The sequence below is a fragment of the Pseudopipra pipra genome, chromosome W (genome assembly GCF_036250125.1).
Source record: "Pseudopipra pipra isolate bDixPip1 chromosome W, bDixPip1.hap1, whole genome shotgun sequence".
Lineage (NCBI taxonomy): Eukaryota > Metazoa > Chordata > Aves > Passeriformes > Pipridae > Pseudopipra > Pseudopipra pipra.
In genome coordinates, this window is record NC_087580.1 from 5,247,055 (window position 1) to 5,269,518 (window position 22,464).

At 55.4% G+C, this 22,464-nt stretch overlaps 1 long non-coding RNA gene across 1 annotated transcript in view; it reads right to left on the reverse strand.

Moving 5' to 3' along the window:
* Window positions 1-6,953: 6,953 nt before the first annotated feature.
* Window positions 6,954-22,464, reverse strand: part of LOC135404501 (uncharacterized) — a 45,113-nt gene continuing 29,602 nt past the window's right edge. The window contains exon 3 of the long non-coding RNA XR_010425690.1: window positions 6,954-6,972. This is a non-coding gene — a long non-coding RNA (uncharacterized LOC135404501). The remainder of the gene's footprint in view (window positions 6,973-22,464) is intronic.

A 22,464-nucleotide genomic window follows, 5' to 3' on the forward strand; every position in this document is an offset into this window, starting at 1 on the left:
ACCCCAAGAGGTGCCAGGACCCACATAAACTCCGAAACAGAGGTGGTGGGAATCCCAAATTCAGTGGCAGGGGAGTGGTACCCCCCCAAAGGAGGATGGGGGTGAGACAGGACTGAGGAGTGGAGAATGATGGGAAAGGGTTGGGAGGGGTCAGAAAGGTGGGGAAAAGGAGGATGTGGGACATCAGCTTATCCCCAGCTCCCTGCACACAGTGAAGCTTCCCAGTTCTCTGCACTCCTGGTTACTGGGGAGAAGTGGGGGGGATTCAAAAATCCTGGCAACAGGAGGGTTTGGACACTCCCTGACCCCGAAATATCACAAAAGAGGGATGTGGACACCCCTAGACTCCAGAAATCCTGGGAACAGGGGGGTTTGGATATTCTCAGACCTTAAAAATCCTGGGAACAGGGGGGGTTGGACACTCTCAGAACTACAAAATCCTGGAGAAAGGTGGTTTAGGCACATGCCGTGTATCAGGGAGGGAAAAGGTCCGAGAGATACTGGAAGGTGAAAAACTAGACACCGTTGCTACTTAAGGAAGTAACTATTTATTGTGAAAGGTGGCTAACAGTGAAAACATAGGCACTCAAGAGAAAGGGATTAGGGAGGAGAAAAGTGAACAAAAAGACCCTAAAAGGAAGGCACAGCACCCTACTCACCCAGGTGTCACCTATAAGAGAGTCTTACCCACTCTAACCACTTCTAAAGCCTCTCTGCAGCAGCTGCGTGTTCCGGAGGGCTGGCAGGCTCCCACTCCAGCAGGCGTCCCCGCTAAAAGCAACTTGGTCCTTCGTGTAGAGCCGGCCCCCAGCAGGGAAAACGTGTCTGCTTTTATACAGTTCATTGAGCACACCTGCCCGGGGAGGGGTGGCCAGCACCGCCCCGTCAGGGGTTCCCAATCCCACCCCCTTGGTTATGTCAGTGCCCCCCTTCTGTGCATGGGTGAGAAACTTGGAAATCCCCTCACGCAGGCGCAGTGAGTCCTGGGGGTCTTTCCCAATTGAGTCTGGGGGCGAGCCTTCCTCACCTCATCATCACTTTCTCCTCCAAATGCCCTTGACGAGCCATTAACCAATCACAGGAGACCAATTAAAACAGTTTATACAGAAGTTCTCCCTCCAAGGACAAATTTACTGTTTTATCAGTGAACTTGGCAGGAAGAACTGTAAACTACTGCAGGTGGCTAAGGCCAAACACAGACCAAAAATATCATCACAACTCCATCCCAGTACAAGGGCTCTGAGCCAGAGAAGGGATAAGAGCCGGGTACAGGCTTGGGAATTGCCGGGAGGGGAAAGGGATGTCTAAGAATAAGTCCCTCAGGAGAGGGAAGCAGAGAGGCTGAGTTTTGACCCCAGCACAAAGGTGTGCAGGGCAGAGCAGAGAATATGCCCACATAAGATTCTTGTGCGTCCGTCTTTGCAGTTCTGACAGGCACTTCTTGTCACAGCCTGTCCTCTCCATTCCAGAATAGACCCTGGCAACCAAAGAACCAACACCCCACACCATAGTGCAGACCAACCCATGTGCTTTGGGCCCTTTTGTTGTCCTATCCATTCTGGCCTATCCTCTCCATTCTGGAATGGCCTCTGGAAACCAAAGAACCAAGCCCCCACCATGTGACAGTTCAACCCCATCCGTGTGCCAAGGGCTCCTTTGTGGTGTCACAGCCTGTCCTCTCCATTCTGGAATAGCCCCTGGAAACCAAAGAACCAACACCTCACACCCCCACAGTGCAGCCCCACCTGTCTGCCACGGGACTCTTTGGGATGTCACGGCCTTTCCCCCAGGAAAGAAAGCCTGGAACCTTCGGGTTTCACATGCAGTTGGGGGCCACCCTGGGCACTCCATGGGCAGCAAGAGCTTTCTGTCCTGCCACCTTTTGTCTGGAAGGAATCTTCAGCTGTGTTCAGTTTGGGCAGTCAGACTGGCAATTTCAGCGCAGGGCTCCTGCAAGCCAAGGACAACCCTTTCCCCCAGGAAGGAAAGCTTAGAGCCTCAAGGGTTCAGGTGCCTCTGGTGGGACACCCTGGACACTCCATGAGCAGCAAGAGCTTTCTGTCCTGCCACCTTTTGTCTGGCAGGAATCTTTGTCCGTGTTCAATTTTGGGAGTGAGACTGGCAATTTCAGCACAGGGCTCCTGCAAGTGAACGACAGCCCTTCCCTCCAGGGAAGAAACCCCTTACCCTCGGTCTCTTCTCCTGTTCCCTAAAACACAACCTGCAGGGGAGCTTTCTGGGATCTCTTCTCTTGGGAATTGGGAAGATAGACCCACTCCCATGTTTAACACCTCAGGCAAAACAACCCTTTGAACACCTTTCCCAACCCTCCCCAACCTTTCCCAAAGCCCAGATTTTACAGGTGTCCTGTAATTCTGGCCCAATCTCACCCAAGCCCACAAACCATGACAGAAACCTCTCAGCCTCACGCTGCCTCCTTCCCATCGGTGTGCATTATGTGCAGGCAAAAGGCCTTAAAATCAAGCACCCAAAATTCACGGCCTGTTCTTTTTCCCAGAAAAGAAGGCGTGGTGAACTCTCCAGACCAGGGAACTGGATGATCTCCCCAAAACTCCTTTGGTACACGCTGCAGGGCCAACGATTCCTCTGCTCTGCCCTGTCGGCGCTGCTTTGTCTCATCTGGGTCCCCAGAAACTGTCAGTGAAAGCCGGGGAATAAAATCTCTGAGCAGTTGGTTGGTTTCCAGAGGTGACCCTACTTCATTCAGCGCTGAAGGGACACAGGAATTGCTCTCTAACACCTGTACATCAGTTCTCAAAACTTTTAACTATTTCTACATTTTAGCAGACAAAGGAATTCCTGTCCATTGGCTTCCCAGTTCTCTGCAGGAATTCTTCTTCTCTCTTCTATTGGCTCTTGATTTCTCACTTTGCATGATACTTAGTCCACAGTTTTTGTCCTTTTCTTGTCTTTTCCCTAGATAGGGAGAGCCTCAGTAACTGTCTGTGTTAGTTTCGTCTTTGTCTCTGGTTTCTCTAAGGGTCTTTGTGGTTTAGAAATTCTGCCTTCTTGGTGTCCAGGTCTCAAAAATAGATTTCTCTGCCAGGTCTCTGACCACTGAAATATGGCAGGCCTTAAGCTTTTACTTTGTTTTTCTAACAAAAGGCCATGGCCCAGAACTTGTCCATCATCCATTGTCTGTTGCCCCCATTCAATCTCCTGCCAGCAGTTTCTCCCCACTGCTGGGTGGGCTCCTTTGTCAAGCACTAGAACTTGTTGGGTAACAGGCCCAGTCCTGTTGCCTATTTTTCGTGGGGATGTGCAGGAGGGCATTGAGTCTTCCATGAGCAAATTGGCAGAGGACCCCAAGCTGGCTTGCAGTGTGGATGTGCTGGAGGGCAGGAAGGCTGTGGAGAGGGACCTGGACAGGCTGGACCTCTGGGCCGAGCCCGTGGGCATGAGGTTCAAGAGTGCCTTTGGTGCCTTTGGGGCCTCTGGCCACAAGAACCCCCTGCAGCTCCAGGCCGGGGGCAGAGGAGCTGCAAAGGGTCCCCGTGGGAGAGGCCCTGGGGGTGCTGGTGGACAGAGGCTGAACCTGAGCCAGCGGGTGCCCGGGTGGGCAAGAAGGCCAAGGGCAGGCTGGCCTGGATCAGAAAGAGTGTGGCAGCAGGAGCAGGGCAGTGATGCTTCTGCTGGACTGGGTACTGGTGAGGCCACAGCTGGAGTGCTGTGTCCAGCTCTGGGCCCCTCAATTCAGGGAGAACCTTGAGGGGCTGGAGTGGGTGGAGAGCAGGGCAATGGAGCTGGGCAAGGGTCTGCAGTGCATGTCCTGTGAGGAGCAGCTGAGGGAGCTGGGCTTCTCCAGCCTGGAGAAGAGGAGGCTCAGGGCTGACCTTCTCCCTGTCCACAACTTCCTGACAGGAGGCTGGAGCCAGGTGGGGGTCAGCCCCTTCTCCGAGGCAACAGGGGATAAGACAAGAGGACACGAGGACCTGCCTGTCAGGGGCTGTTTGTCAGGGACAGGAGCAGGACTTTTTGGAGAGAAACAGGGATTAGGTATTGAAATGGGCTGCCCAGGGAGGTGGTGGAGTCACTGTCCCTGGAGGTGTTGAAGCAAAGACTGGTCATGGCACTGAGTGCCGTGGTCTGCTTGACGTGCTGGGGATGGGGCGTAGGCTGGACGCCGGTTGATCTCCCAAGTCTCTGCCAACCTCAGGGACTCTGGGCTTCTGTGCCACCTCAGCCTTTGGGGACAGCGTGCTGGTGGCTCAGAGGCTCCGTCCTTGCCTTGCCTTGCCCATCTCCTGGCTGCCAGGCAAGGGCCTTGTGACATCACAGCCTCTGTGGAACAGCACGGTGGCTGAAAACTGTCAGTGCTGCGTCCCCGTGCCCAGAGCCTGGGCAGAAGTCGGCTGGCAGGGACGGGCAGAGACTGTGCAGAGGTGTCAGCTCGTCCCGCAGCAGCACGATGCCCAGCCAGGGCATCTCCTGGCTCCTCAGGCTCTCGGTGCTCCTGCTCTTGCCTGGCCCACTCGAGCCTTGCAGCCGTGCCACAGGTGCCATTGCTGAGAAGCGGGGTTTTCCTTGGATGGCCCCTTGCCAGAAAAGGCAGGAGAGGCTGGAGAGAGGGGAAGGAGGGGGGTCAGGCCGCTGGGATGGGGCCGACGGGCCGTGAGCCCGAAGCCAGCAAGGCCTTGGGGCCACACGGTGTCAGGGGAGGACTGAGAGCCCCCAGGGAGGAGGAAAGCTGGGCAGGCCCCAAGGCTGCTGGGCCTCTTCCTTGCCAGCCCTTTGGCCAAGGCCCCGAGGCAGAGGTGGGGCTCAGCCCCTGCACAGCAATGGGGCACAGGCTGAGCCCCAGGGACACCAGAGCCAGGCGGCCTGAGCTCTTCTTCCTGCAGCGTCTGCCTGGGGCAGCCCAGCCAGGCCTGAGTCTCTGCAGGACAGGCCAAGCCCAGCCAGAGAGGGCTCAGCCCTCTGAGGCTGCACTCACTGCAAAGGGAACAAAACATTGGCCCAGAGGACATCCTGCCCCCAAATGGAGAACTGGAAAGGTCAAGAATAAAAAAGTCACCTCCCCCATTCTTCAAGAAATGTTCAGATCTCTTTCCTAAAAGCATCCAGGACTCGGGTCACCCAGTTTTCTCTCTGACAAGGCTTTGCAGGGGCTGCTTGGGAAAGGGAAGCCCTGGGGCCCCAGTGCAGATGGGTGGGGCTGCACTCTGGGGGGGTCGGCCTTTGGCTCTTGGCTTCCAGGGGCCACCAGGAGTCAGTGAGCCGGGCTGGGGACGAGGGGCAGGACTGGCTGGGATTGCCTCTGGGGCCTGGCCCAGAAAATGGAAGTGTCCCCATGGGGGCAGCTGGAATGGGCCCAGGAAGGAAATGCTGCCCCAGCGCAGGCTGTGGGCCAGCTCTCTGCAAGAGAAGTTGAGGGCTCTGAGGCAGAGAGGGGATTAGAGCCGGGTACAGGCTTGGGAATTGCCAGGAGGGGAAAGGGATGTCTAAGAACAAGTCCCTCAGGAGAGGGAAGCAGAGAGGCTGTGTTTTGACCCCAGCACAAGGGTCTGCAGGGCAGAGCAGAGAATATCCCCCATGTGAGATTGTTGTGCATCCCTCCTTGCAGTTCTGACAGGCACTTCTCTTAAAAGGTCGTTCTGTGAGCGTCTTTTTGTTCTTTCCAGGTGGGATGCAAGCTGTGGGGTGGGCTTTGGGCACTGGGGGGCAGAGGAGCCAGGTGAGCATTTTCCTGCCAGTCTGAATCAGATGTTAATTCTGGTGGGCTGTATCCTTGGTGAATCTAAGCACATCCCTTGGCATTTGGTTTTTTTCTGGTGGTACACAACCTGAGAAGCATCAGCAGAATGGGAAGGAGGTCCTTGCAGGAAGAGGTCAGTGTAAAGGAAGCTGAGAGGGGAGCTTTGGTGAGAATGTTGCACTCTGAGGGCATCCCTCAGTTTGTGCCTTTGCCTCTGTGATGCTGAAAAAGCCGGTCCGAAGAACTGCTCAGAGAGTTTTGGATCTTTTGAACAGCAAAGGGATTTATTGCCAACGTCGGGAGCGAGCGTGATTTGCACTACAGAGAACTTGCTCAAAGGGTTCACACAAAATCAGAGGTTTTATACAAGTTTCATATGTGATTAAATGTGATAAATCATATTCATGCGATTACATCTGTCTATACGTATTAATAATGGGCAGAGCTCAGGTGGAGCTTCTCTTGACCCTCAATGCTCAGAGGGGTTTAGGTGAGTCTGGGGTCTCTGCTCCTCTTCATCAGTTCCCAGTGTCCCCATCCTTGTCCCTCATGTTCCCACTCCATTCCTGGTGCTCTCCTTCCCAGTGTGACCATCCCATTCCTGATGTCCCCATTCCTAGTCCCTGGTGTCTCCAACCTGCTGCCAATGTCCCCGTTCCCATTCCTGGTGTCCCCATTCCCAGTTCCTGCTGTCCCCAACCTGCTCCCAATGTCTCCATTGCTATTCCTGGCGTCTCCATCCCATTCCTGATGTCCCCAGGCTGCTCCAGTGTCCCCAACCTTCACCTGGTCTTCCCATCCTGCTCCTGGTGTCCCCATCCCTTTCCCCATTGTCTCACGATGTCCCCATTCCCATTCCTGGTAACTCCAACCTGCTCCCAATGTCCGCATTCCCATTCCTGGAGTTCCCATTCCCATTCCTGCTGTCCCTAACCTGCTCGCAGTGTCCCCATCCAAGCCCCCCTGTCCCCATTCCTATTCCTGGTTCCCACAGAGGAACTGCCGGAGGCCGGAGGAGGGAGCCAGGATTTATTGCCCAAAGCAGGAGATTTTCACACCCAAATTAAAGCCGCAGGAATAATTGTGGTCCTGGGTTCCACACGGGAAAAAGCAGGAAGTTGATCCATCGGGAAGAGCCGCAGGGGGGCCGGGGTGGGTGGGAGCAGCGGGATGAGCTCTGCCAGCAGCTCCTGCCTTTCCGCAGGGAGAGGGAAGGGGCAGATCCAGCTCCGGAATGGCTCAGGCTGTGATTCCTGCTGGGATGAGAGCGGGGAAAGGAGTCACCATGTCCCTGTTCCCATCCCAGGGGATGGAGCCGGCTGTGGAGCCCAGGGAAAGTAGGAGCTGCGCTGGATTCCCTCCTGATCCTGCTCCGACCATCCCACCCCAATCCCACTCCATCCATCCCACGCCAATCCCACTCCAGAATCCAGCCCTGATCCCAGTCCACAATTCCACCTGAGCCCACTCTGGAATCCTGCCCTGAGCTGGAATCCCCTTCCAATCCCGCTCCAGCCATTAGGCCCCCCTTCCCCTCTGGAATCCCGGCATCCATCCTGGGATCCCTGCCCAGAGGATCTGGATCCACACACGCTGCTGGGACTCACTGGTGGGTGCGGGGTCGTATCCATTCCCCTCCCTCTTCCCTATGGAAAGAAAGCGGGATCAGCACCCGTGGCACAGGATCCCCGGAATGCTGCCGGGCGGATCCGTGCCCCTTCCCGACCCCCATCCCGGGAGTTACCGGATCGGAGCTTCCAGACACCGACTCCCACGAGGCCGATGATGATGATGATGGCAGCGATGACGGACACAGTGTCCTAGTTAGAACAGCTGGGACCGATTCCTCACTGGATGGGTGTAGCCCAAAACTGTGGATTCTATGGCCTTCCATGCCATTTTCCCAGGAACTGTTGTCAGGAGAGGCCTGCCAGGTGGGGGGGATGTCCTGAGCACCCTCATAGCCTTTTATGGACTGAACATCCTCATATCCTTTTTTGGACTGAGCATCCTCATATCCTTTTATGGAATTGCCCGCTCTGAGGGAAGAACTAAGCATCCTTTTATGGAATTCCCCGCTCTGAGGGGAGGACTGGGCATTCCTGCCTGAACTGGAGAATATATAAACCTGAAGTTTCGGAACCTTTTTACCACTCGTGGGATCCAGAGGAGGACTGCAGCTCACCGCTCTCAACCAGCCTGAGACCGCGACGCTCAACTGGACTGCAATCCCCACTTTTGACCAGACTGCAGCAGCTCTCCCACCAGCAGGTTTTTTTCTCCTCTCCCTTTACTTTGGACTTGGGGGGGGCCCAAGGAACAGCACTTTGTTCATGGCCCAGGGTACTGGTTTATACATTTGGGTTTTGGGGATTCAAACCAATTGCTTGTCTGTATAATCAGACTTATTGGGCAAGGGGGGGCCAAGGGGGGTCCAAGGGGGGCCCAAGGAGGGCCCAAAAGCGGCAAGGGGGCTGGGCCAGGGGGGGAAGGGCTGCAGGGGGCGGATTCCGGAGGAGGAAACCCGCCAAAAGCGGCGGCCCAGCCGAGGGAGGAGCCGAGCGGGAGCACAAAGAAGAGCAGCCAAAAGGTCCTGGCGGTCGCTCGGCAATGGCGGGGGGGGCGAGAGCGGTTTGGGGCCCCCCGTGAGAGCCGGGGGGGAACCCCGGTAGCCGCGGAGTGGGGAGAGCGGAGAGGGGCGATCCCGGAGCTGGGGGACCCCCGGAATGCTGGAGGGGGGGGAACAGAGAGGGAGTACCGGGCCCCTTTAATGGGGGTCCCAGAGAGGGGGAAGGCCTTGGAGTGTGGAGAGGAGGGGGGACCTTGAGGCGGGGTGGGAGCCGAGAGCGCCAAGAGGTTTGCGAGGGTGGGAGGCGAGAGAGGAGGGCCGGCCGGCCCCGGGAGGCAGAGTGGGGAGAAGTGAGCCCTGGGACCCCCCTGGCAACACTAAAGGGGACCCCAGAGAGTGGTAACCCCCCGGAGCCGCGGGACCCCCGGCAGCCTGGAGAAGGGGGACCCCCAATGCAGGCAGAAGTGCCATCAGGCCAGACAGGGGGGACCCCCCTAACCCCAGAGATCAGAGAGGGGGAATTCTGGGAGGGGGATTTGGGCTGAATCTTTGTGTTCTGGGAGTTTTTATGAGCACAAGATGCCCTGTGCGTTCTAGGGATGGACTTGGGCAGCAGAAACTCCCAAGGCAATGCGCTCACCCCTTGTTTTTCTCCCCCTCCCCGGCGGTCGGGGCCGTGCTGTTGTTCCCGATCCCGGCCGGCTGACCCAAGAGCCCGGCCACGTGTGCGGGGCCCGATCCGCTCCCTGCTCTCGTTTTCCCGGGGCAGCCTCTGGTGTCCCCCCGGCTGTGGGGGCGTTTTGTTGGCTCGGGCACAGGCGGCCCTTGTGCGGGGCTGTGTGCCAGGGGGCTGTTGGGGGTCCCCAGTGGGTGTTTTGGGGCGGTGTCGGGGTGGGTTGTTGGCAGAGCCCCGTGGGTGGTCGGGGGGCTGCGGGTCCCCCCCTTGTTGGGGGTTGGTGTTGGTGGGTCAGGCCCCGGCGGCTCCATTGTGAGCCTGGTGTGGGCGGGGGGGGCTGGTCCGGGGCAGCCGGAGGGAGCCGAGGCAGCGGGTTTGGGGAGCCCTCGGGAGAGCCGGGGGTGGGGGGAGGAAGGGCGGGAGCCCCGGAGTGTGGAGAGCGGAGCGGGGCGATGGCGGAGCTGGGGGACCCCCGGCAGGCTGGAGGGGGGAGCAGGGAGAGGGAGGAGCCCCGGGAGCCCCGGGAGGCTGCAAGGGGGATCCCGGAGAAGGGGGAGCCTGGGCAGTGGGGACCCCTGGGATCCCCGGGCCAAGAAAGTGGAGAAGGCGGAGAGGGGGAATGTCTGGGCATCTGGTCCACTGAAGCAGAGAGTGAGGGGAGAAGGGACCCCTGGGACACCCAAAAGCCTCGGCATCCCTAAGCGGGACCCCCAGCAGCCCAGAGAGGGGAGAGCCCAGAAAGTAAAGGTGCAGAGAGCAGAGAGGGGAAACGTCTGGGAGGGTTTTTTTGAGCTGAATGTTCATATTTTGGAGTATTTTTTTTGCTGACTCTTGATCTTTTGCAAATTTGCGGGGAGTTTGTGCGGGTTTTTTTTCCCCAATCTTGTTGTTTTCTTTTTTTCTGGGCTGAATGTTGGTGTTTTGGAGGTTTTCAGGGACACAGGATGCCCGGTGAGTTCCAGAGATGGACTTGGGCAACACACTCACCCCTTTCCGCCCCCCCCATCAGGATTTCTGCTTCCCAAAGCTTGGGCAGATGGAGGAGGAGGCTGCGAGGAAGATGCCGCGGGCCCCCCAGGCAGGTGAGGAGGAAGTCAGTGCCCCTTTGGGTCGGTCTTTTGTGGCCGTCCTGCCGGGGCCGGAGTTGGGGGGATGTCCTTGGGCTTCCCTGTGGGCCGGAGGCAAATCCCCTGCCTGTCCTTGTTGCTTCCTGCCCCAGGCCCCGAGGTGAGGCCGGAGAGCGCGGAGGACAAATCCCGGCGGCAGAGCCTGGTGGGAGAGGCCGTTTTGAAGGGCTCCCCGGCGCAGGAAGGCAGCGGGGAGGAAAAGGGCCGGAGATGCCCCCGCAGGAGGGGCTCCAAAGCCAGTCCAGGGGGCTGTGAGGAGGAAAGAGCCAGCGTGTGCCGGGAAGGCGGCCGGAGCTTGAGGCGGACCTGCGAGCTGGTGGTCCCTGAGCAGCCTCCCAGCAGGGAAAAGCCCTTCAGGTGTTTGGAATGTGGGAAGAGCTTCAGGACAAGCGCCAGCCTCCTCACCCACCTGCACATCCACAGTGGGGAACGGCCCTACACGTGTGGGGAGTGTGGGATGAGCTTCAGGCACAGCTCCGCCCTCCACAGGCACCGTCTCATCCACAGTGGGGAACGGCCCTACACGTGTGGGGAGTGTGGGAAGAACTTCAAACAGAGCTCCCACCTCCGCAACCACCAGATGATCCACAGTGGGGAAAGGCCCTACAAGTGTGGGGAATGTGGGAAGAGCTTCATCCGGAGGGCTGCCTTGACCAAACACCAACGGACCCACCGGTAAGAGAAGCCCCGAGTGCCCCGACTGCGGGAAGAGCTTCGGCCGCTGCTCCAACTCCATCAGCCATCGGAGGACCCGCGTTGGATGATCCACAGGGACCCCCGTTGGGCACAGACCTGGTGACCAACATTCCTGGTGACCCCTGTTTAGCAGAGACCTGGTGCTGGAATAGAGTTCAAACACTGAAGAAGAAGAAGGACTGGCCCATCTGATGAGAAAGAGAAGACTCCAGTTCCCGGATAACATGACGGTCAGGATGGTCTCCCCAAAGAAGAACCCTGAAGATTTGCATCGAAACTGCTGGATGGGCCAAGGGCTGATCCTGCCTTCCCTTCCCCTTTCAGGCGGCTCATGGGGTGAGAAATTTAAAGTTTCTGCTGTGCTTGCTTTGTGGTGTTCTTGCTGTGTTTGAAGTGTGTTTTTGTAGCCAGAGCCTCTCAGCGAGGCCTACGAGCTTTTCTGAGCTGGTCAGGGTTTGTCTTGATCAAGAGTGTTACTGGGTGAGCTGCTGCAGGGGTTGCTTTGTAAAGGTGCTGCCAGTTTGTGGGCAGTGGAATAAGTGGTGGGAGATTGTGCTGAGGGAGTTTCCCTGTCCCTGGGAAGTGGCAGTGCCCGAAAAGGGTGATGGAATCCCCTGGCCTTGGGAATGTGTTTGGGGCAGAGTTGGTGTGGGGAACAGCCGAGAGCCCAGACTGGACTGATCTGGTTTTGGCTTCCCTGGGGCACTAAGAGGCAAATAGACCTTTGAAGAGTGGGGTAAATGTGCCCTGACCCTCTGTTTTCTGTGCCCCCCCCGTGTTGAACCCCCCCTTAAAGGGGTGGTTGAGGTACATCCTTAAATGCCATCATTAAAGCCTGGGGGACAAACGTGGTTCAGTCCCCCCTCTAGAGTTGCTCTAAATTTCAGCTGTTGGCACAATGCAAGGCTGAGATTGGATCCAGCAGCCCCCAGCACCCCAGAGGAAGTTGGGAGCTCAGGGGGACCACCCCCATTTCCCAACCCCCAGTGCCCAAAGACCCCCATGGGACAGTCCATCCCTCCAGACCACCCCCCTTTTCCACCCCTCTCCCTGTTCCTCCCACTTTTCCATGGTCCCCTCAAGCCCCAGCCTTTCCCAGATCAATTTTGGGGTCTCAACCCCCACTTTTCCCCCTCTCTCACTCCTTACACATCATTTCTCCAATCCCCAGCCCCCTCATGCTCAGTTTGGGGGTCCCACCCTCCCCTTTTCCCCACTCTTCTGACCTCTCCCACCCCTGTCCCCTCATCCCCCATTCCTCAGTCCCCCTCCCCCTCCACTTTTTGGGGGGTCCCACTCCTGTGCCGTTCAGTATGAGGGTCCCACCACCCTTTTTCTCTCCACACCTGTTTTCCCACCCAGTCCCCCCCAAAAAAGCAGTTAGGTGGAGTCCTGGGTGGGATTTGAGGTTTTTTGGGGGCTGCTTAAGGAGCTGTGGGTTTTTTAGGGGTTTCCCAGCACCTTTTTGGGTGTGCTGGGTGCCGTGTTGAAGGGCAGGTGCCCTCCCAAAACCCCCTAAAATCAGGGCAGGGTTTGGGGGTCCCGGCTGGGCCCGAGGCCACGGGGAGGGGCTGCGGCAGCCGGCGGCTCAGGAGCTCTGTGGGGAGAGAAAAGGGGGTGAGAGCGGGGTGGGGGCACAGGGGGGACACCGGGATACACCGAGACCTGGACTGGAGCCAGCGGGACCAGAACTGGGGCAACAGGGATCATACTGGGAGCAGCTGGGAGCATGTTGGGGGCAACTGGGATATACTGGGAGTGTCTGGGAGTGAGTGGAACCATAATAGGGGTGAATGGGAGTGACTGGAACCATGCTGGGAGCAACTGGGATCATCCTGGGAGCAGCTGGGCCCCTGCTGGGCTCATACTGGGATCTTACAGGGAGCAACTGGGTCAATCCTAGGGGCAACTGGTACCATGCTGGGGAATACTGGAATCATACTGGGATCCCAGTGGGAGCAGCTTGGCCCATGCTGGGAGCCACTGGGGCCACAGTGAGGGTGACTGAGGTTATACTGGGAGTGACTGGGAGCATTCTGAGGGCAGTTGGGACTATGTTGGCACAACTGGGATATACTGGGAGCAAGTAGGATCATGGTGGAGGTGACTGGGATTATAGTGGGAGCATACTAGGAGTGACTGGGAGCATGCTGAGGTCAACAGAGATCATACTGGGAGTGACTGGAACCATATTCGAGGTGAATGGGAGTAACTGGAACCACGCTGGGGGCAACTGGGATCAGAGTGGGAGCAGCTGGGCCCCTGCTGGGCTCATACTGGGATCACCCTGGGACTGACAGGGATCATGCTGGGAGTGACTGCAATACTCCTGGGAGCATGTGAGAGGGACTGCAACCATACTGGGGATGACTGGGATCAAACTGGATTCATACTGGAAGTGTCTGCAAGTTACTGGGATCATACTGGTAGCAACAGTGATTGTACTGGGATCAAACTAGGATCATACTGGGAGCAACTGGTTCTATGCTAGGGGAACTGGGAACTACTTGGATCCCACTGGAGGAACTGGGAGCAACTGGACCCATGTTGGGCACAACTGGGATCATACTGGGAGCAACTGGGCCCACAGTGAAGGTGACTGGGGTCATACTGGGAGTGATTGGGAGCATTTTGAGGGCAGCTGGGATTATGTTGGCACAACTGGGATATACTTGCAGCAAGTGGGATCACTCTGGAGGTTACTGGGATCATAGTGGGAGCGACTAGGACCAAACTGGGAGTGACTGGGAGTGGCTGTGAGCAACTGGGATCATGCTGGAAGCTACTGGGAGCAACTGGGAGTGAGTGGGACCACACTGCGGGCAACTGGGATATACTGGGAGAGATGAGGAGTGACTGGGATCATACTGGGACTGATTGGGAGTGTACTGGGAGTGACTGGGAGCATGCTGAGGTCGACTGGCATATACTGGGAGAGACTGGCAGTGCCAGGGATCATACTGGGAGCTACTGGAGACATAGTGGGGTGACTGGGAGCAAGTGGAACCCTGCTGGGGGCAAATGGCTTTCTACTGGGAGTGCCAGGACATGTCTGGGTTCATCCTGGGTGTGAGTGCCACCATCTGGGGTGTCACTGGGATCCTACTGGAGTCATACTGGGAGGGACTGGAACTACAGTGGGTGACTGGGAGCAACTGGGACCATGCAGGGGATAACTTGGATCCTACTTGGAGAAACAGGGATCAGAGTCTCTGATACCACTCCCTACTGGGAGTGACTGGGATCATAGTGGGATGATACTGGGCATGACTGAAAGTGAGTGAGATGATAGTGGGGGTGACTGGGAGCATGTTGGAAGCAAGTGGGGTATACTGGGAGTGGCTGGGAGTGACAGGGATGATACTGGAAGTGAGTGGAAGCACAGTAGGAGTGAATGGGGGCTACTGGAACCACACTGGGGGCAACTGGGATCATCCTGGGAATGGCTGCAAAAATACTGGGAGTATGTGAGAGGGACTGCAACCATACTGGGGATGACTGGGATCAAACTGGATTCGTACTGCAAGTTCCTGGGATCATACTGGGGGTGACTGGACTCATAGTGGGATCATGCTAGGAGCAACTGGGACCATACAGGGGCAAATGGCATCATCCAGGCAGTGACTGAAAGTGCCTGGGGCCATACTGGACTCAGACTGGGAGTCCCTGAGAGGGAAAAGAACCATCCTGGGGGGGGGGGGAGGGGGCTGGGAGCAACTGGGTCCACCTTGGGGGCAACTGGGATCCTCTTGGGAGTGACTGGGAGTGACTGGGATCCTAGTGGGAGTGACCAGGACCATACAGGAACCATCCTGGGAGTGACTGTCAGTGACCAGGATCATACTGGGAGTGACTGGAACTATTCAAGTGGGAGCTGGGAACCAGTGGGGCCATGCTGGAAGCAAGTGGGAGTAACTGGGAGTGACAGGGTGCATACTAGAGGCAACTGGCATAGACTGGGAGTGACTGGGATCGTACTGATGGGAACTGGAAACATCTGGGGCAAGTGGAAGTAACTGGGTATGACTGTGAGCAGCTGAGGGCAACTGGGATATACTGGGAGTGTCTGCAACCATACTGGTGGGTACTGGGATCACACTCGGAGCACCTGGGAGTGACTGGATCTACAATAGGGAAACTGGGATTGGCTGGAACCATGCTGGGGGAAGACTGAGATCATACTTGGATTGACTGGATCTGTGCTGGAGGCAACTGGGAGCAGCTTGGCCCATGCTGGGGTAAGTGTGATTGTACTGGGATCATACAGGGATCATACTAGGATCATACTGGGAGCGACTGGGTCTCTGCTAGGTGCAATTGGGAGCAACTGGGATCACACTGGGAGGAACTGGGAGCAACTGGGACCATGCTAGGGACAAGTGGGATCATACTGGGATCACAGTGGGAGCAGCTTGGCCCATGCTCGGGTGACTGGGGTCATACTGGGAGTGACTGGGAGCATTCTGAGGGCAGTTGAGACCATGCTGGTGCAACTGGGATATACTGGGAGCAAGTGGGATCAGGCTGGAGGTGACTGGGATCATACTGGGAGCAACTAGGACCACACTGGGGGTGACTGGGAGTGGCTGTGAGCAACTGGGATCATGCTGGAAGCTACTGGAAACAACCAAGAGTGAGTGGGACCACACTGGGGGCAACTGGGATATAGTGGGAGACACCAGGACTGACTGGGATTATACTGGGACTGACTGGGAGCAACTGGGACCTTGCAGGGGGTAACTTGGATCCTACTAGGAGAGAATGGAATCAGACTGGGAGTGACTGGGATCATGCTGGCATCAGACTGGGTGTGACTAAAAGTGACTGAGATCATCCTGGGGGTGACTGGGCCCATCCTGGGGGTGACTGGGAGCCCCTGGGCCCCCCTGGCTGGAACTGCTTTCCCTCCTGCGGGTTCTTGGCAAAGGCCCCAAAGCACAAACTCTGCTCCGAGCCCTCGGGGCGTTTCCTCCCTTTGGGCAGCAGCAGCTCCTGAGCCCTGAACAGGCTCCTGTCCCCTGCAAACACTTCACCTGCCTTTGACCTGGGAGCTCTCAGTGACTCACACATTTACTGAATGTTTAAACTCAGCTTTTTCTCTTACTTTTCTTCTTTTCTTTTGTCTTTCTTTCCTCTTTATCCTTTCTAAAATTCCCCCTCCCCTCTCTTTCCCTCCCCTCTCTGTTCCCCTCCCCTCCCTCTGTCCTTTGTGCCCCAACCATGATCCCAGTTGCTCCTAGTATGATCCCACTATGTGTCCAGTCACCCCCAGTATGATTCCAGTAACTTCCAAACACTTCCAGTATGAATCCAGTATGATCCCAGTCACCCCCAGTATGGTTGCAGTCCCTCTCACATACTCCCAGTAGTATTGTAGTCACTCCCAGGATGGTCCCAGTATGAGCCCAGCAGGGGCCCAGCTGCTCCCACTCTGATCCCAGTTGCCCCCAGTGTGGTTGCTCCAGGATGGATCAGGAATGGGGACCCCTCTGTGCCCCCCTTGTGTCACCCTGTTCTGGGGGAGCTTTGGGGGGACATCTGCACCCCAACACAGCATCCAACACATCCCAAAGTGTGCTGGGACCCCCTTGAACCTGGAAATTGAGGGGAACCATGGAAAACCCTTGTCAGAGAGAAAATTGGGTGACCTGAGTCCTGGATGCTTTTAGGAAAATGGTCTAAAGATTTCTTGAAGAATGGAAGGGGGTGACTTTTTTATTCTTGACCTTTCCAGTTCTCCATTTGGGGGCAGGATGTCCTCTGGGCCAATGTTTTGTTCCCTTGGCAGTGAGTGCAGCCTCAGAGGGCTGAGCCCTCTCTGGCTGGGCTTGGCCTGTCCTGCAGAGACTCAGGCCTGGCTGGGCTGCCCCAGGCAGACGCTGCAGGAAGAAGAGCTCAGGCCGCCTGGCTCTGGTGTCCCTGGGGCTCAGCCTGTGCCCCATTGCTGTGCAGGGGCTGAGCCCCACCTCTGCCTCGGGGCCATGGCCAAAGGGCTGGCAAGGAAGAGGCCCAGCAGCCTTGGGGCCTGCCCAGCTTTCCTCCTCCCTGGGGACTCTCAGTCCTCCCCTGACACCGTGTGGGCCCAAGGCCTTGCTGGCTTCGGGCTCACGGCCCGCCGGCCCCATCCCAGCGGCCTGACCCCCCTCCTTCCCCTCTCTCCAGCCTCTCCTGCCTTTTCTGGCAAGGGGCCATCCAAGGAAAACCCCGGTTCTCAGCAATGGCACCTGTGGCACGGCTGCAAGGCTCGAGTGGGCCAGGCAAGAGCAGGAGCACCGAGAGCCTGAGGAGCCAGGAGACGCCCTGGCTGGGCATCGTGCTGCTGCGGGACGAGCTGACACCTCTGCACAGTCTCTGCCCGTCCCTGCCAGCCGACTTCTGCCCAGGCTCTGGGCACGGGGACGGAGCGCTGACAGTTTTCAGCCACCGCGCTGTTCCACAGAGGCTGTGATGTCACAAGGCCCTTGCCTGGCAGCCAGGAGATGGGCAAGGCAAGGCAAGGACGGAGCCTCGGAGCCACCAGCACGCTGTCCCCAAAGGCTGGGGTGGCACAGAAGCCCAGAGTCCATGAGCTTGGCAGAGACCTGTGAGATCAACCGGTGTCCAGCCTACGCCCCATCCCCAGCACGTCAAGCAGACCACGGCACTCAGTGCCATGGCCAGTCTTTGCTTAAACACCTCCAGGGACGGTGACTCCACCACCTCCCTGGGCAGCCCAAAAAGCTCTGAGGCGTCACACCTCTTCTTTTACAGTTCTATCACAACTTTTTATAAGTCAATCATATTATATTATAGAGCTCCATTTCTATGTTGGTTACGTACACCTTTTATGTACCTTTATGTACCTTTTATAAACCTTTTAATGTGTTAATAAAATCCCAGAGATCCTGCTTGGAATTTCCAGATCCAGGGACTGAGAGGATCTCGCTGAATAACACTTTCAGTGGGCACTGGAGTCCTCAGGGTCTTGGAGCCCCTGGAGCATCAACAGCTTTGTCCCTCCAAAGGGGTCCCAATTTGTTTCCAATGGTTCAGGAATACAAAATAAACCAAATACCTGTTTCCGGAGCCAAATAAACCAAATACCAGTTCCAGAACCAAATAAACCAATGAGTCCAGACTCCCAAATTAATATCCAAATCATGGCTGGGCTTCGCGAACGAAGATTTGGGAAGGGCTCTGCCCACATTTGCTACAAGCCCACTGGTGGCTAAAGAGGCCAATACGAGATAGACACGTCCAGTTGCAAAAGGCAGAGCAGAAAGACTCCTTGGATGGGATCGACAGGACACGGTTCTTTCTGCGTTGTTTTTTCTCCTCGATGGTGATCCTGCTGCGTTCTCAAAGGAAGCAGCAGCGTTAGAGATGGGGTGTCTCCAGACCTCCCGACTGGAGGCCAGAGTAGAGCAGTGATGAAGATCAATGTGGCCAAGGCTAAGATGTTGTTTCAGGCAGTCCTTGTATCTCCTCTTTGGGGCTCCTCTCTTGCAGCAGCCGGTGGCAAGTTCACCACAGAGCACGACCTTAGGGAGGGGGTGGTTGGTCCTTCATCCTGGAGACGTGCCCTGCCCAGCACAGCTGTGTTCTCAGCAACATGACCTCAATACTTGTGACTGCTGCCTGTTCTAGAACAGATGGATTGGTCACATCATCTGACCAGTGGATGTTTAGGATTGTACGGAGGCAGCGTTGATGGAAGCGTTCCAGGAGTCGCAGGTGGTGGCTGTAGATGACCCATGATTCGGATCCATATAAAAGAGTAGACAGCACAATGGCTCTGTAAACACTGATCTTGGTTCTTTTCTTCAAGTGTTTATTTCATCAAACTCTTTTATGGAGTTTTCCAAAAGCTCTCTCTGCCTTTGCCAACCTGTTGTCCATCTCTCCGTCAATCTCACCATCCGAGGAGATGAGACTCCCTAGGTAATTAAACTGCTGGAGTGATTTGAGCTCTGATTGACCAATGGTGATGTGGGGATGATGGAAGACTTCCTGAGGTGCAGGTTGATGGAGAACTTCAGTCTTCCTTAAGCTGACTTCCAGCCCAAAGAGCTCAGCAGCCTCAGCAAAGCAGGATGTTAAACGCTGCAGAGCTGCTTCTGTGTGAGCAACGAGGGCGACGTCATCAGCATAAAGCAGCTCCTGGACAAGATGGTTTAAGGTCTTGGTGTGGGCCTTCAGTCGCCTTGGGTTGAAAGGGCTTCCATCAGTACAGTATCGGATGTAGATCCCGTCCTGATCATCGAGGTTTGCCGTGGTCCTTTGGAGCATCCTGCTGAAAAAGATTGTGAATAGGGTTGGTGTAAGAATGCAGCCTTGTTTCACACCACTGGTTATTAGAAAGGGCTCAGAAAGTGCATTGCCATATCTGACTTGGCCGTGCTGATCCTCATGGAGTGAGATGATCATTTTAAGGAACTTGGGGGGACAACCTAAACGTTCCAAAATCTGCCACAGACCTTTCCTGCTCACAGTATCGAAAGCCTTGGTGAGGTCAACAAAGGTTCCATAGAGACCTTTGTTCTGTTCCCTACACTTCTCTTGCAGTTGTCTGAGAACAAATCCCATGTCTGTGGGGCTCCTGTTGGCTCTGAAACCACACTGGCTTTCAGGAAGGATTCCTTCTGCTATAGTGGGTATTAGTCTGTTCAAGAGTATTCTTGCCAGGATTTTGCCAGCAATGGAGAGCAGAGTAATACCCCGGTAATTTCAGCAGTCGGATTGTGCTGGTTTAAAGGTAAACCAGCAGGGGAAATGAACTCAACCCAAAAGAGAGATTATAAGTCAGAATAACAATTTAATAAAATAACACAATAATCACGATTATGCAGACAAACAGTTGGTTTTAGCCCACAAAACCCTAATGTATAACCCAGCACCCTGGGGCATGAACAGAGTGGTGTTTGTTGGGCCCCCTGAGCCCAAAGTAAAGGGAGAGGGGGAAAAAACCCTGTTGGTGAGAGTAGTGGTGCAGTCTGGTCAAGAGTGGTGGTTGCAGTTCGGTCGAGAGTGGTGATCTGCAGTCTGGTTGACAGTGGTGGTCACAGTCTGATTGAAAAGTGGTGGTTGCAGACTGGTTGAAGAGACATCGCTGACATCACAGGCAGAGCAGTGACATCACAGGGACAGCAGTGACAGAGAGACAGCGGTGACATCACAGGGACAGCAGTGACATCAAAAAGAAAGTGGTGACATCACAGGCAGAGCAGTGACATCCCCAGGGCAGCAGTGACATCACAGGGACATCGGTGGCATCACAAAGGCAGTAGTGACATCACAGGAACAGAAGTGACATCAAAGGGACAGCAGTGACATCACAGAGACATCGGTGGCATCACAAAGGCAGCAGTGACATCACAGGAACAGAAGTGACATCAAAGGGACAGCAGTGACATCACAGAGCAAGCGATGACATCACAGAGAAATCGGTGACATCACAGAGACATCGGTGACATCACAGGGACATCAGTGACATCACAATGACAGCAGTGACATCACAGGGACATTGATGACATCACAGGGACAGGAATGACATCACAGAGACATCGGTGACATCACAAGGGCATCAGTGACATCACAAAGACAGCAGTGACATCACAGGAACAGCAGTGACATCACAGGAACAGCAGTGACTTCACAGGAACAGCAGTGACTTCACAGGAACAGCAGTGACATCACAGGTACATCGGTGACATCACAGAGAAATCGGTGACATCACAGAGAGAACAGTGATATCACAGCGACAGTGGTGACATCACAGAGACAGCAGTGACATCAAAGGGACAGCAGTGACATCACGGCGACGGTGGTGACATCACAGAGACAGTGGTGACGTCACAGAGACAGCAGTGACATCAAAGGGACAGCAGTGACATCACAGGGACACTGGTGACATCACAGGGATATCGGTGATGTCACAGGGAAGCCGTGACATCACAATGACAGCGGTGACATCACAGGGACATTGATGACATCACAGGGACAGGAATGACATCACAGAGACATCGGTGACATCACAAGGACATCGGTGACATCACAGAGACAGTGGTGACATCACAGACACATTGGTGACATCATAGTCACAGCAGTTACATCACAGGGACATTGGTGACATCACAGAGATAGCAGTGACATCACAGGGACATCAATGACATCACAGAGAAAGCAGTGAAATCACAGGGACAGCGATGACATCAGAGGGACAGCACTGACATCACAGAGACATCGGTGACATCACAAAGACAACGGTGACATCACAGAGACAGCGGTGACATCACAGAGACATCACTGATGTCACAAAAACAGCGGTGACATCACAGAGACAACAGTGACATTACAGGGTCAGCAGTGACATCACAGAGACAACAGTGACATTACAGGGTCAGCAGTGACATCACAATGACAGCAGTGACATCAGAGAGACAGAGGTGACATCACAGGGACATCGATGATGTCACAGAGACACCGGCAAAATCACAATAACAGCAGTGACGTCACAGGGACAGCAGTGACATCCCAGGGACAGGAGTGACATCACAGAGACAGCGATGACATCACAGAGACATCGATGACATCACAGGAACATCAGTGACATCACCAGGACAGCAATGACATCACAGGGACATTGGTGACATCACAGGGACAGGAATGACATCACAGAGACAGTGGTGACATCAAAGGGAAAGCAGTGACATCACAGAGACATTGGAGACATCACAGAGACATTGGAGACATCACAGAGACAGTGGTGACATCACAGAGACATCGATGACATCACATATACATCGGTGACATCACAGAGACAGCAGTGACATCACAGGGATATCGGTGAAATCAAAGGGACATCCGTGACTTCAAAGGTACAGCGGTGACATGACAGGCACAGTAGTGACATCACAAAGACATCCGTGACATCACAGAGACAGCAGTGACTTCACAGGGACAGGAGTGACATCACAGGGACATTGGTGACATCACAAAGACTGCAGTGACATCACAGTCACAGCAGTGACATCACAGGGACAGCAGTGACTGTTACAACCCGCCCCAGGAAAAAGGCGGGGGGGTAACTCAGGTTTTATCAATAATTCCCTTGGGGTGGATTAAAGTGAAACGACACTAAATAATCGGTGTCTGAAAACATATTGACAAGGTTTATTTTAACAATTCTGTATCAACAACTATGCCAGCATTTTGGGGGCTGTCATATAACAAGACCAACCTTTTGGGGGAGGAGAAAAATGCATAGGGGAGAGAAATATAGGGTAAGAGTAAGGGAGAGCAAGAAAAAAGAAAAGATAAGAGTGGTAAAAATGTAAATAGTCACCGCCCACTGGATCCAGCCATGTAAAAGGAATGGTCTTGATCCGCAGGTGGGGAGGGGAAAAGAAGGAAAAATCCGCCCCAAACCCCCAAAGTCACCAGTCAATATCCATATCCTTTGCACCTCCCCCAAGGCGGGGAGTTGTTTTCATAGGCTGGTGTCCCCCTTTTTGGGGCGGAGTTCATGTGGAGGGCGTGGTAAACTCGGCTCTTCCCGCCTTTTTGGGGCTTGACATCTTCTGCCCTGGAGGAGGGGGATGGGCCCAGTTACCCATCAGAAAGTCAAAAGCCTGCAGAAGTCTCTTAGAATGCATAAATCATTAACTGTTCCAGTCTCTGACACCCCCCAGAGTGCGGGCGG